Genomic DNA, 14,532 nt, shown 5'->3' with positions numbered 1-14,532 from the left:
ACATCAAAAGCTGTTCTTTACAAATAAGGAAACACTCCTTTTAGCGTTTTGACATTTTATGTTTTACCGTTTCGGATCATTGGAAGTGACATGTAGGGATGCGCACGAGACGAGTCGAGACAGAAATTTCCTGACAAAATTCGAGTCGAGACAGCTCTTCCAATAGAGAAATATATATTTTTCGAGTCGAGACATCACTTCTACAGCACATTTTCGAGACGAGACAGCCTCAAATTTTGTCTCGTGCGCATCCCTAGTGACATGGACTTTTCAATGAAGGCCGTGTTAACATTATATCCCCCCACCATTGCACGCAGGATTGATATTGAAACACAAGACCTGTTCCATCTTCCTTCTTTTAACTATAGCTTTCAAACGATACTTGACTCCCCTTGCCATTTGAAAATTTTGAGTTGGACCCCGTCTGAGACTCTCCGAGGGACACTGGAGCAACATTCTTTACCTCAATACATGGTACTTTTGAATTAATGAAGTCCGTGTTTTTCAGTTTTGATATCTGTTGATTCATTTCAGATTTCTAGGGGTGGCCAAAGACTTTTCAATGCAAACTGTAATAACTTTTCGACCTACCGCCATTTTGTACAAGTTTACTATAGAGCATCGAAACTTATTTAATCGTCTTTCTTTTGAAAATAGCTTTCAAAGTATATATTACTTGACCCCCCTTGCCACTTGAAAATTTTGAGTTGGACCTCGTCTGGGACCATCCGAAGGACCCTGGAGCAACTTTGTTTCCCTCAATACATGGTACTTTTGAAATGATGAAATGCGTGTTTTTCAGTTTTGATATCTGTTGAGCTTTTTCAGATTTCTACGGCTAGCCAAAGACTTTTCAATGCAAACTGTATTAACATTTTGACCTGCTGACATTTTGTACAGATATATTGTAGAAGAAAGAAACTTATTCCATCGTCTTTCTTTTGAAAATATCTTTCAAACGATATACTACTTGATCCCCCTTGCGATTTGAAAATTTTGAGTTGGACCTCTCTGGGACCTTCCGAGGGACCCTGGGCAACTTAGTTTCCCTCAATAAGGGGTAATTTTGAAATGATGAAATACATGTTTTCTCGTTTTGACATATATTTCACCGTTTGCCAGTTTTAGGGGTGACAAAGGACTTTAGGGACACCCTATATACGTATAGATAGATAGATAGATAGGGTGGTCCAAAAGTGTGAAACGCCCAAGAAAAATCCAAACCATTCAGAATTGGGAAAAAAGAAAAAAGTGATAACAGACAAGGTGGAGAATCTTTTGAGAAATATGGCACCATCGGTCGCCATCTTGAAATCAGCCATTTTGAAATGGCGGGAACTTTTTAAAATGGGAACCCTATCGTTTGATACATCAAATAGGAGTAAATTTTTTCCAGGAATTCAGTGGTGAAATGTTTCTGGCTCTACAACCTACCGATGCAAAGTTTTAACCGATTTTCTTCACTGCATAACCCTGCGGGCAATGTGTGACCCACTGACCAATTTTACAGCGATTGTTCAATATGCCGTCCTCCTGAGCAATCGTTAAATGTATCCGTTGCTACCAGTCATCAATTACCCTGCCCAGCGTGTCCTCAGAAATGCTGGCAATGCGTCAGTGATTCTGCGTTGAAGGTGGTTAAGGTCCCTGAACTTAGTAGCATACACAACGGATTTCACTTAGCCTCACTGAAAAAATCCAGTAGAGTGAGGTCTGGGGAACGCGGTGGCCATTCTACAGGTCCTTACCGGCCTATCTATCTCTGTGGGAATTGCTCATCGAGGTACTCACGAGCACATAATCCGAAATGAGGTGGTGTCCCGTAATGTTGATAGAACAAAGGGAAAGAACAATCCTCTAATACGAAGGGCGGCAGGATTTCCTCTTCAAGCATGTTACTGTAAGAAATTGCATTTAAATTGCCCTCGATGAAGAACGGGCCCACCACATGGCTACCCCACACACCGAACCACTCCATCACTTTGTCAGGGTCAACGACCCGGGAATCGTACAAGTGTGGATTGTTGTCACATCAATCTCGGCGATTTTGCTTATTCACCTTGCCCGACAAAAAAAAAAAAAAAAAAAAAAAAAAAAAAAAAAAAAAAGCCGAGAACAGTACGTTATATTCGAATCAAGGATTCTGTCTGATTTGTTCCACGGCCCACACACATTATTCGACTCGGCGGTCTGGATCTTCCTCGGTTAGTGTTGTAAGGGTGCCACTTACGCACAGATACGATTTGCAGGATTGACGTACGGGATACACGTATTCTTGGGCTAGCGGACGGGTACTGCGGGTGGGACGTTTCGCGAATGGTGCCAATAGCAGTGGATGTCATTTCGTCCGCCACTGTGCAAGGTCTGCCTGGTTTTGGTTTGTTTTCCACCGAGCCAGTTTCCTTAAATTTCGCTATAACTTTCCACATTGCTATGGAAAATGGGCTTCCGTTCTGTGTGACAAGCGTTGAAATTGTCTACGATCTGTCTGCTTCGCTCTCCTGAGATCAACATGATGTCTATTCACTCGTTCCTTCTTAGTGGCATTCCGTGTTACGTCATCTGAAACAAAAGGAAATTGGTTAAAACTTTCCAACAGTTTTGGCAACTGGTTGTAAATACAAATACAAAATTAAATATAAATCGAGAAAGGAATAGGAGTCGGACAAGAATATGAAGGAAAATTTGTGGGTGTGAAGCAGTGACTACTACAGATTTCATTTCTTAGGGGGCAAGTAGAAGGGCAGAGGAATTTTTGGGAAGTCAGTTATCTTTTATTACCAAAAATAACAGTTTTATATTACTTGGTCTACCTTACAACACAATATGTCTGTAGGCTGGGCAACGCAACCGGGAGCATCTGACTCCTTGCCCTTGCTATGAGTTTTCACTGACGTCAAGAGAGTGACAGAAGTAGGCTCAAGCTAGGATAAGGAGAAACCTTGAATATAGTCAGCATGTTGCCTCACAAATTGGGTGCGATGAGATAAAGCAAGAATTTTGGATGGAGCTACTCTGGAGAATATTGTTCGTTACATTGGAAACTTAGCAGATCTAAATGTGCATGTAGGACGATCAAGATCAGGATATGAAAGAATACATAGAAGATATGGATTAGAAGACAAATGAGGAAAGTAAGAACATTCTACTATTGCGGAAGCATATGATCTTACTATTCTGAATACCTTCTATAAGAAAAGACATTATCTTATTATATATAAGACTGGCATCTCAGGGTCTCAGATCAATTTCATCTTATGGAGGAAACAAAAATCTGCGTGATGCAAAGGTGTGCAATATAATACCAAATGAGAGTCTAACGTAGCAACATCGCCTCGTAGTAGCCGATATCTGTATCAGAGAAAAGAAAAGTAGAAAGAAGACAAGATGTACCTGTTTGAATGAAGTAGTGAAAATTAGATAGGGTAACGCTGAAAGGATTCGAAAGGAAATTCCCACATCGCATGTACCGCAAATCAAGGAAGAAGAGGTTCCACGTGAAAAGGGAGTGGACCAGAGTATCAGCTGCACTTTGGGAAACAGCAAGAATGGTTGTAGGAGAAAAAAAGGAGGAAACCTCAGTGATAAAGAAAGGTAGTGGTGGAATAAAGAAGTTAAAACACCTGTGAAGGATAAAAAGGAACGATACCAAAAAAAAAAAAAAAAAATGGCAGAACTCTTGACAATCAAAAGATCTGAAGGATTATAGGAAAGCGAAGAAAAAGCCGAAGAAGGCAGTTAGTGTAGCAAAATTCAGGGCTTTTGATGAGTTATACAAGCTAGAAATAAAAGAGGTAGAAAGATTATTTACAAGTTGTCGAAGATAGAGAGAAGCAAAGATATTTCACGTGTGTGCTACATCAAAGGTAAAAATATTGAGGTTCGTACAGTCGAGGAGAAGATAAGTGCTGGAAGGAGTATTTACAGAAACTTCTCAATTAATAAAACCCGTGGGGGTACTTGCAAAAATCTACTCATGTATCAGGGACTTTTTTGGTTGTGACTCTGTTGAACGTGGAAAACGCCATGAAAAAGGTGAAAAATGGTAACGCAGCAGGAACAGATAATATCCCTATCGAAACACGGAAAGTTTAATTAAGGAGTGCGGTAGTTTAATCGACTTTCAAATAGGATGTTGGAAATAGGAAATGTGGCAAGAAAAATAGAGAAGCAGCTACGTTCTGCCAGTTTTTAAGTACAGAATCTGTAAGATGTGCAAGAATGTGGCAACTATAGAGGAATAAACTAACGAGACATGCAATGAAGCTCTGGGAGAGAGTGATAGTTGTAAGACTGAGGGAAGAGACCGAAATTTCATGCCAGGACGGTCCACAACAAATATAATGTATACACTTTGAGTGCTGATGGAAAAGAACGGAGAATACCAGAAGGACCTTCACGCCATTCTCATCGATTTAGAGAAAGTGTATGATAGAATGCCACGAGATCTTTATTGGTGGGTACTGAAGAAAAGTGCGTTCCAAAGACATGGATCTTTATAATACAAGATATGTATGATGGATGTAGGATGAGAGTGAGGAGCACGTGTGGAATAACAGAAGTGTTAACAGTTAGTGGGACTTCATCAGGGATCTAACCTTGCCCCATACCTTTTTGCAGTTGTGATGGACCAGTGTGCTGGTGAGTGAGACCAAGGCAGCACTGCAGGAGAAATTAGATACCTTTGGAGATAAGCATTGGAGAGCAAGATTTATAATTAGTAAAACGGAGACATTTACATTGCCCACCCAACAAAAATGTAATCGAAAATACAAGAATACGAATGGACACGGAAGAGGTGGTAATGAAGAAATTCAAGTACTTGGGTTCAAAAATACAGGAAGATGCAGGAATAGATTATGTAAACAGCAGAATTAGCAACGGTTGGACAAAGTAAAAAGCAGCAGCAGCAGTATTATGTGGCAGTAGGGTACAATACGCCTTAAGGGAAAAGTTTACAAAACAGTTATGAGACCTGGCATATTATGCGGAGCGGAATATTGGACGACGAAGAGAGAACATTAGTTGCATACGAAAGCCGTTCACTCTAGCTTTGGTACATTTTTATCTTAATTAAAAATGAAATGTGAACAAAGCAAATACTTTTAATAAATAATAGTATTTTAATAAATAATAAATAACACTATTATTTATTAAAAGTATTTGCTTTGGTCAAATTTTATTTTTAATTAAGGCAAGGAGTTGCATGTAGTGGAGATGCTGCTGCTGCGGTGAATGTGTGGAGAAAGCGAAGGGCAAAATTAAGAAAGAAATTATCCGAGGAACGGTAAAGGTGATACCAGTAGTAGAAAAACTGCTAGAAAGTAGACTTCAATGTTTTGGACATGTGAGAAGACGACCTTCGGAGGACATAGCTCACCGAATGAATGCTCGTATAAAACTGAATGGGAAAGGAGCATGAGGCCTATCAAAGGAGTGAAGAGATTGTGTGAAGAACGATATGGTGCAATGTGGTGCCACAGGGGTATAAGATAGAAACAGGTGAGATCCGAAAAGCTTATCCCAGCTAACTGACAAAAGAGTTTCGAAGAAGAGAAGTAGTGTCGTTGCTGTTGTTGTTTCGTATTTTTGGAAAATTGGAGATTTCCGACTAGTAATTTTGATATTAAATTTCCTTAGATATACCAGGCAAACGTTCAGATGGTACTTCTAATTAATCTTAGTATTATTTATTTATTTTATTCGTAGCCATAGATACAAGATAATAAAATTTGAAATGGATTCGATGCATTACTACTACTATTTCGAGACCTCTCTGCTGGTCTAGTAGCTGGCGCACACGGAGTCCTGCATTCGATTCCTGATGGGGGAACTTTTGAAATTTGATCGCATCGCGGTGATTCAAATTCCACCTTAAACTGTAGATCCACGGTTCATATAGTCTTGGTATTGAAAGGGGACGCTATATATAAACTAACAACAAAAAAGCACTGCTATGTCGAGGTATAGTGATAATTTTAGTGTCATACCTTTACGTAAATGTAATTTCTGTGTCTCATTGGCTTTGGAAGAATATGGATTATGAGAGCGTGGCAACAAGAGGAATAAGAACTGAAGATCGTAAATATACAAAAGAAAAAGCTAGCATATGATGTTTCCTCTCCTTACAAACAAGATAATTAATTATATCACTCACTAATAACTTGGGGAAGATACTTATCCTTTGCTCAATAAACAGAATAGAAATCAATATGAGAAACAGTAAATCACTAGGGAAACAATATTTCTTGTGTACATTACACACAACTTATCAATGATACGAGATAACATTTATCGTGGAACGTTATTTCTGGAAGGAAGAGAAATATAGAAGCTACTTATGTCACGGAACGTCGGATTTAGACTGTATACTGCACTCTGAAATTACACAACACGAATGTATTGGACTAAAATGCTTTTTTTGGGGGGGGAGGAGGAGCTAATACTAATATTTAGCTTATATTTAGAAGTCTGCGCGGATATATATGATCACAGCTGCAGCATATACAGGGTGGCTCAAAAATAGGTATACATTCCTACAAAGTATGACACTAGTTTATTTACTTTTGTTTGTTCCAAGCTTAAAATATGAGTGAAAAGAGATTAAAAACAAAGAATAAGGAAACTAAGTCACTGGTTGTATGGATAACAATAAGTAAATTATATAAAATGCTATGAGCCAGTCAGTACGGGACTGTATACCTACTTTTGGACCAACTTTGTTTAATTATTCGCATCCACATCGACCGCATTTCTATCTGTATCCGTAGATAACCAGGTAACAAATGTAAATAACTTCTTCATTTTACATTACAGTTTGAAAACTGGTTTCCAACATAACATTTATAAATACCTCCTTCATAGTTTAGTGAATCCAATGTAAGTATATCAATAACATTGAAGCTAAGTGTTAAATGCAATTTCTTCCCATTGAAGTCAATTATGATAAGCAAATCGGAGTAAAATTCATGCAGACCCAATTTACGAAGTTAATGGAAAACATACGTATGCAAAATTCTGACAAGAAAGTTAAGTTTATAACCTATCTGTCAGTTAATATCGCCATTTCAATTATATCGCTGCTTAAGCTCATAATTTTAGTTTGTGAAGCTACCAACACCATCGAAGATTATTATATTTGTTGGTTATCTGCTAGCGTGTGTATACGTTTTCGGCAAATATCCTTTCCGCCAGTTCGGCTGTCATTGTGTGGAAGAAGGTACACTGTGGCTTCGAAGAAGCAAAATCATAGTCAGTTTTCACAAACATTTTGGTAAGTATTCCCCTGTTTTCTCTAGTTAAATATACAATTCTCCAATATGTGTTGTCACGTAAGATTCTAGCCCTTTACAAATGATGAAGAAAATGTTTTCTTTCATTAGTATGAAGTACAATAATGGGTAACTAAAATAGTGTAATGCAGAAATACCGCCATACATGCTCGTTAGCAATATCACCGTCTTCCCATTGCTGTTAGGAACTGCAGCCCTTGATCTTTGTCTACAAATTTTTGAAAGTAGCCTGGAATGAAGCCACAGACACATTTCAACGAATGTATCCTGGCAAATCTTTAAATAAGCAATAGTTTCCAAAACTTTTGCGCAAACATGGTACAGGATTGCAAATCCTCAAAACGATGTTGTAGGATTTAAGGCAACCGTAATCTGTCCGTATGATCCGAACGTGTTCCCAGGAGCTGCGTTTGCTCCTAAATTAATCTCCGAGAGATCGGAAGATGTCCACAAGCCTGTAGCTGATACAGAACTTACGATTCCACTTCAGGAAGATACGCATCCAGCTCGACAGTTAGGTCCCTAGCTCAGAAAACTATACATCATGACGAACATTAGACATCATTACAAACTCCCGAGGGTAGCTTCTTATATTGAAGGAATGTAGCTTAGATTTCTTCATCACCAAAGATTTAGCGACCAAAAGTTTGCAGAAATACATTCAACAGCAAATCAATTATTCCGAAACGGAAATCTCTGAGAGAACTGAAAGATCTTCCAAAGGTAAATCACAAACTTCAAATAAAATAAGAAAGATAGACAATCCAGGTAACTCAAAAGAGGTGTTCGTCAACTGAAGTTGTAATCAAAATTAGCGTATTACGAAGAAGAAACACTTGTCAGAAAGGTAATATATAGTTCGTGGGGAGTTTTATTACAAACAAAAAGGCATAAGGTCCGGATTCAGTGTCTAGAAGCAAGATGTAGTTTCATCAAAACTGTGAGTCAGTGAAGAGTGCGTGTGAAAAGAGCGTTTTCAAAAATTCAGCTTTTCAGAGAGGCTATTTAAATTTTTTCTCAATATATAAAATTCACGTGGAGGTTCTCTGTCTCTTCGAGGACAACGAGAAAACGGTTGAATCATTGCAAGTACATTTTTGAGCATAGTTAGAAATTTATTTCGTCCTGGTTTTTATCGTATTTACATTCAGTTAATGACGTATCCTAAGAGGGTAGAAAGCGTTTAACATCTATGCCAAAAATAAAGTATCTCACAAATCTTTAACGTTACACAGATGAAACTTGGTATATAAACTCACTATTAAAAACAAGTGGGCTCATTCACTAGGGTTTTAGAAAATTTCGCTTTTAAGGGAGAAGAAAGAAGTTCCAAATTATTTTATTTATGTATACACGATTCCAAAACTGCATTACCACCAGCAATTCTCGTTTTCCTGGAATAGCAGGCAAGCCAAAAAGCGCGGCGGTTGGGTTGGTTGGACGAGACCTCAATTTTGTAACAAATATATCAGTGGGGCAAACTGCAAATAAGGAAATAAAACAAGTTGTTAGAATGACAATTTTATTAACGTGACGGAGTTGGATGATATCAAAAGTTACAAAATGATCGTACTTAAGCAGTTCAAAAACGATGAATGGGAAGACACAGATATAAGAAAAAAGCATTTCTCTCCTTCCCCCTCAAAAAAAGAATTTCATAAAAGAAAAAGTTACACAAAGTAAAGGTTTAATATAAAAGCCCCAACAAACAATTATGAAATTTGACACCCGAAAGGCAAGAGCAACTGAACCGAAGTGAATAAATTTGTGCACAGCTATTACAGACGTAAAATGAGGGAATACACGCTTCGTATTTTCCACGAAAAAACGGTTGGGTGGGGCACAGACTCCTCCAAACCGTTGATCACGAGATATCAAAAGTGCTAGTAACAGTATGTCAGATGTGTGTAAAGGACATGAAGAATTGTAACGTTACTTTTTCTGTGGACAATACGCAAAAAAATAAACGAATACGTTTGTTTTATTTTCTGCGGAAAGACAGATTTATAAGGCAAAAGAACCCACACCAAAATTTTAAAGTTGACGCGAGAAAGGTAAGGAGAAGTGAACCGAAGTGAATGAAATATTGCACAGATGTTGTAGGCTTAAAATGAGGGAATACAGGTTTTGTATTTGCGTGAAAAAAACGGTTGGGTGGGGCACGGAGCCTCCCAAACATTCGATCACGAAATATCAAAAGTACTAGTCAGATGTGTATAAAGAACGTGAATAATTGCAACGAAACTTAGTGTATGGATAATGTGCAAAAATATACGAATACTTTTTTTTTTTATTTTCTGCGTAAAAATGGTTTTATGGGGCAAAGCCCCCACCCAAAATTTTGAAATTTGACACCCGAAAAGCAAAGAGAAGTGAACCGAAATAAATGAAATTGTGCACATATTGTAGATGTAAAATGAGGGAATACGGGTTTCGTATTTTCCTGGAAAAAAACGGTTGGGTGGGGCACGGACCCCTCTAAACCTTTGATCACGAAATATCAAAAGCGCTAGTAGCAGTATGTCAGATGTGTGTAAATGACATGAAGAATTGCAACGAAACTTTTTGTATTGGCAATGCGCTGAAAACAAAGGAATATGGGTTTTTCATTTTTGCGGAAAAACGGTTTTATAGGGCAAAAGACCCCAAACCAAACTTTTGAAATTTGGCACCCAAAAGGTGAGAAAAAGTGAATCGATATGAATGAAATTTTGCACAAATATTGTAGGCCTAAAGTGAGGGAATACGGGTTTCGTATTTACTTGAAAAAAAAATAGATGGGAAGGTGGGGCACGGACCCTCCCAACCTTTGATCACGAAATATCATAAGCGCTAGTAACAGTATGTGAGATGTATGTAAAGGACATGAAGAATTGCAGCGAAACACTGTGTATAAGCAATACGCAAAAAGTAAATAAACACTTGTTTCTTATTTTCTGCGGAAAAACAGTTTTCACGGGGAAAACAACCCACCCAAAACTTTTGAAAGTTCACGCCCGAAAGGCAAGAAGAAGTGAGCCGAAGTGTATGAAATTGTGCACAGATATTGTAGACGTAAAATGAGAATACGGGTTTCGTATTTTCCTGAGAAGAACGGTTAGGGGCCACGGACCCCTCCAAACCTTGATCACGAAATATCAAAAATGCTAGTAACAGTATGTCAGATGTATGTAAAGGACATGAACAATTGCAACGAAAGATTGTGTATGGACAATACGCAAGAAATAAATGAATACGGGTTTTTTATATTCTGCGGAAAAACTGTTTTATGGGGCAAAAGTACCCACCCAAAAGTTTGAAAGTTGAAGCCCAAAAGGTAAGAACTGAATCGAAGTCAATGAAATTTTGCACAGACATAGAGGGAATACGGTTTTCGTATTTTCGTGGAAAAAACTGTTTGATGGGGCACGCACCCCTCTAAACCTTTGATCACGAAATATCAAAAGTGCTAGTAACAGTATGTGAGATGTGTGTAAAGGACATGAAAAATGGCAATGAAACATTGTGTATAGACAATACAAAAAAAAAAAAAATAAAGGAATACGTGTTTTTTATGTTCTGCGGAAAAACACTTTTAGGAGTCAAGGGCCCATCCAAAATTTTGAAAGTTCACGCCCAAAAAACGAGGAGTGAAGCGAAGTGAATGAAATTGTGCGCAGATATTGCAGACGTAAAATCAGAATGAGAGTTTCGTATTTTAATGGAGAAAGCGATTGGGTGTGGCACGGACCCCTACAAACATTTGATCACGAAAAATCAAAAGTGCTAATAACACTATGTCAGATGTAAGTAAAGGCCATGAAGAATTGCAACGAAACTTTTTGTATGGACAATACGCAAAAAATAAAGGATTACAGTTTTTCAGATTTTCTGCGGAAAGACTGTTTTAGGGGGCAAAAGAACCCACCCCAAAATTTTGAAAGTTGTCGCCCGAAAGGTACATCTTGTCTCAAAAAGGTTGAGGGCATTCTTTATTGCTGTTTTGAGGCAGAAATTTCTAAGTCCAACTTAGAGTATCTTCGGGAAAAAGTAAACCGGGTTCGAACCTCGAAGTCAACCTTTGCAATCGGGAAAAAATTTCTAGATGTGTTTTTCTTCTTTTAAATATAGTAAGACTTGTTACTAATTGTATAAAAAAGCAACATTGATTGGAATACTTAATGATAAAATATTTCGAAACTTTGTATTAATGTCAGCACATTCTTCTTTGCCATTTAGCACTCCATACGTAATGAAACATTTAGATACGTAAACGAATCTTTCCATATGTGAAAGAATGCTGAAAGTTAAGACATAGAACATAATTCTCGCCTGAGTACTAAAATGAAAGTCAAAATAGAACAAAATCAGCGTTTGCAGTGGATATGAATCAGAGCCCGGTACGGGCTGGGGTTCCCGGTTAGGCCCGGAATGTGCCCCGCCCGGCCCTGCCCGTTTCAATTAAAATCAAACTGGACCGGGTCGTAACCGGGCCGGACACAAACGCTTTAGGGCCGAACTGGGCGCATGTAATTCCGCACCGAGCCAGGCCGGCCCGGCTCGGCCCGGGCACTGGAAGACGAATCAGAAAGTAATGTCATTTTTTTCTTAAATGTCCTCCACTACCCCTGCCTTTGCCGTGTTCGTACGGTCTTACTGTCAGCCTATATTAATCATAATGTGTTTGGGAAACTGACTCTTGATTCAAGACTGCAAAGTACTGTAATACTATTACTATTATTACTCCTCCTACTACTACTATTACTATTACTGCTACGACCACAGCTAATACTAGTAAAACTGCTACGATTTCGCGTCAGAGTTGACATGTCTGGTGGCACAGAATTTACCTTCTAAGTACAAAAAAACGGAGAAATGCTAGTTGTTATGGCCTGTCTGCATAGAATGTGAAGCGATGCTTGATCTACGAGGGACAACGGTGGCTCAATAGGTAAAGCACTCATATCAGGTGCTAGAGGTCGTCGGATCAATCCCTGCTCGTGCTATGTGAACTTTGTGGTCTACAAACACCTTGTACGTGGGAGTTTTCGGGGTGGTCCCCTTTTGCTCCCACTGTTTTCATTCCACCAATTCATCCCGTCATCATCCTACGGCTTGAGCCATAGTTACCTAAAAAACGAATGATGAAGTCAAGTACTTGACCTACTAAGTAAATTTGGTATGCTATCATGAGACCACGGAGGCCGAAACCGTGAACTGACGTGTTCATAAAATCAGTGCAATTTCTAGTAATATTTAATTAGCAAGGCAAATACTAAATGCTGTTACATGTTCCTGTATTGTTTATAGTATGAGACTACAAATATAAAATATAATGATAAAAAAAATCACCAAGACGCCAGGGTCTATTAGGTGTTCCTGGAATGGTGGTTTAGTGGTTGAGCGTTCACCTGTGGTGCATGGGGTCCCTGGTTCGATCCCAGCTCACGCCAAGTGACTTTGTGGTGGACAAACACCGTGTGGGAGTTTCTCAGCATTCTCCCGTTTCCTCCCACTTTATTAATTCCACCATTTCCTTTATTTTTCATCACCGTCTCCTTTAGCCTAGTCGGCATAACTGTGGGACGTAAAACTCGAAGATTTCATTATCATTGTTTTGTTTTCGTATTACTAGTAATAGCTATAGTGGTATTCGCTGTCGTATTAGTATAGTAATTAGTAGTAGTAGTAGTGGTAGTAGTAATATTAGTAGGAGTGACAGCAATAGTGGAATTAGCACTAGCATTCGTAATCGTAATAGTAATTGTAGTATTAACAGTAGCAGTTGTAGTATTAGTATTATTTACGGTGTAGCAGTTTTATATATATTTTCTGTGACTCGTATAGGACACAGAACTAATGAGTATAATGAGTATAGGACAACACTTTTACGTCAATGAGCTGTATTATTTTATAATAAACATGGATGGACAGAGCAAGTAGATAACAGAATAGGAATATAGAAAGTGACATTGGGTAACCTTTCACACGATTTTCGTATTCAAAAAGGACAAAAGGACATCAATATTATGACGACACATTTGTCATTTCCCATTGGGCCGGGCCGGGTTGGGTCGAGTCGGGCACAGAATACAGATCCATCCGTGCCGGGCCGTCTTCGGGCCTGGGTTTGCAGGGCTCTGATATAAATGTCATAATTATCTGGAGAGCCGAATACATCGCTAGAAGCACGTTCGGAAGAGTCTGTGCGTTGGCTCAGTGGCAACCCGTTGGATTTTAAATTGTGAGGTTATGAGTTCTTATATAAAATAATTACATTAAAATACATCAGTTGTATATATACATAACATAATCAGTGCAGGACATAGTAATTATTATGGTTAAAATATAACATCTGATATAGGTGTTCACAGTAGGTCGGTGTTATATATGAGAATATTAAATGCAAATTAAGAAAATACCATACGAAGAAATAGTTTAGTGTATTTGCAGCTATTTGTCTTATAGGTTACTTCTCAACATTCATATTACAGCATGTCATTTATGTTCTTAAAAATTATCCGAGGCATAAAAAGACGGTATAAACAGAGAATCCGAAGTCGGAACGCTCGCAAGAAATTCATGAGCCCGAAAGGTCACGTGAACAGACTGGAATTGTCCTTATGAAGCATGCCAGCAGAAAGTCTACATAGATTTCAATTCAATACCTGATAGCTTTTGCAATGTTCAAGAAGTGATGCCTTGGGACGTTCTCTCTCTCTCTCTCTCTCTCTCTCTCTCGCTTGCTCGCTCGCTCACTCTGTATATATATATATATATATATATATATATATATATGGATGTATGTGTGTTTGTGTGAACATAATTCTGATATGTCTAGAGCAATTTTAACTATATTTCTTACAATATGGAAAAGAGTACTGTCGGCATACAGATAAAAAATGTTAAAAAAGAATCGATATTAGTATTGAATCCATAGTTCGTGGTCGCTTAGGTAAATAGTTCTACTTTCAATTCAAGTCCAATTAAGCTCCCATTAGCACACAGAGTGGTTATGTAGCCACAAAAATATCGAAATCAACCAATATTAGAATCGGATCGTAATTTTTCAGCGCCGCTGTGCCGCATTTCCCATTATTCCAACTAGGTTCGTGCCTAGAGGGCAACATCTTTGAAGAGCGCAATATTTAAAATTAAATATTTTAATTTTTTCGTATGTAAAAGTTAAAAAATCGAGAGCAAATATACTATTTCGTAAACAATCCTCTTTTACTATTGTAATGTGTTTAATGAAAGCGTA

The 14,532-nt window shown here is 38.3% G+C and overlaps 1 protein-coding gene across 1 annotated transcript in view; it reads left to right on the top strand.

The window, feature by feature from the left end:
- LOC145693120 (putative tricarboxylate transport protein, mitochondrial) overlaps window positions 1-14,532 on the top strand; it is a 137,182-nt gene that overhangs the window by 64,627 nt on the left and 58,023 nt on the right. The gene's annotated exons all lie outside the window — the stretch shown is intronic.

The sequence above is a fragment of the Thermobia domestica genome, chromosome 8, assembly GCF_964235325.1.
Source record: "Thermobia domestica chromosome 8, izTheDome1.hap1.1, whole genome shotgun sequence".
Lineage (NCBI taxonomy): Eukaryota > Metazoa > Arthropoda > Insecta > Zygentoma > Lepismatidae > Thermobia > Thermobia domestica.
Note: the sequence above shows the minus strand (reverse complement) of the source record. Positions and strands in the feature narration are given on the sequence as shown.